General features: G+C 32.6%; 1 pseudogene; it reads left to right on the forward strand.

Annotated features, from left to right (window-relative positions):
• Positions 1–403: 403 nt before the first annotated feature.
• On the forward strand, positions 404–522 carry LOC111745384 (annotated as a pseudogene).
• Positions 523–835: the final 313 nt, after the last annotated feature.

The following is an 835-nucleotide window of genomic DNA, read 5'->3' on the forward strand; positions in this document are numbered from 1 at the left end:
ATAATTTTTTTTCATCCTCAAAACAAATAATGGGAGATAAAGGAGATAGGAAAAGAGAATTTGCTTCTAAGGTAACCTGAAGAAAGTTAAGAAAAGACAGTTGAATAGAAGGACAGATGTGTGTTTGTGCAAGAAAATAGTGTCATGTAGAAGTAGCTGAGAAGAAAAAGGCAGATTGAGCTTCCACTTTGTACTTGAAGGAGAATAAAAGAATATAGCAGAAAAATGATTGTGGGTCATAAAATTCTATAAAAAGTAACTGGACAGTCTTGTGGCTGTCTGAAATAAGACAGGGAAGAGAAAATCTATTTGATCAAACATTATATATGTAGGGATATGTTTGTTAAGAAATTGGTGCTTATGATCCAGTAAGTCCCTTCTTTTTAAACATCTGTGTGATGAAGTATATGGCCATGCCACCCTGAACATGCCCGATCTCATCTGATCTCAGAAGCTAAGCAGGGTCGGGCCTGGTTAGCACTTGGATGGGAGACAACTTAGGAATACCAGGTGCTGTAGGCATTAAATAAATAAATAAACAAAGAAATAAAGAAATAATCATCTGTGTGATTATATAATTTAATCATCTTATTTTCTAATAAAGAATTTGAACTTAGCAGAAAAGTTAATTTGAAATTTTAATTATCTTTACATTTTCTTTAACTCTTTTGGTATTTGTTATCCTTGCTATGATTAAAGTTGCCAAAACAGCATTTTGATGATAGCCCCAGACTCTAACCACAAGCCAGTAGGATTGTGCAGTTATTTTAGGTGTTTTGAGTAAAGCACTACAAAAACTTATATTTTATTTTTGGTTGAATAATCTAATGTTTTA

The sequence above is a fragment of the Pteropus vampyrus genome, unplaced genomic scaffold, assembly GCF_000151845.1.
Source record: "Pteropus vampyrus isolate Shadow unplaced genomic scaffold, Pvam_2.0 Scaffold153, whole genome shotgun sequence".
Lineage (NCBI taxonomy): Eukaryota > Metazoa > Chordata > Mammalia > Chiroptera > Pteropodidae > Pteropus > Pteropus vampyrus.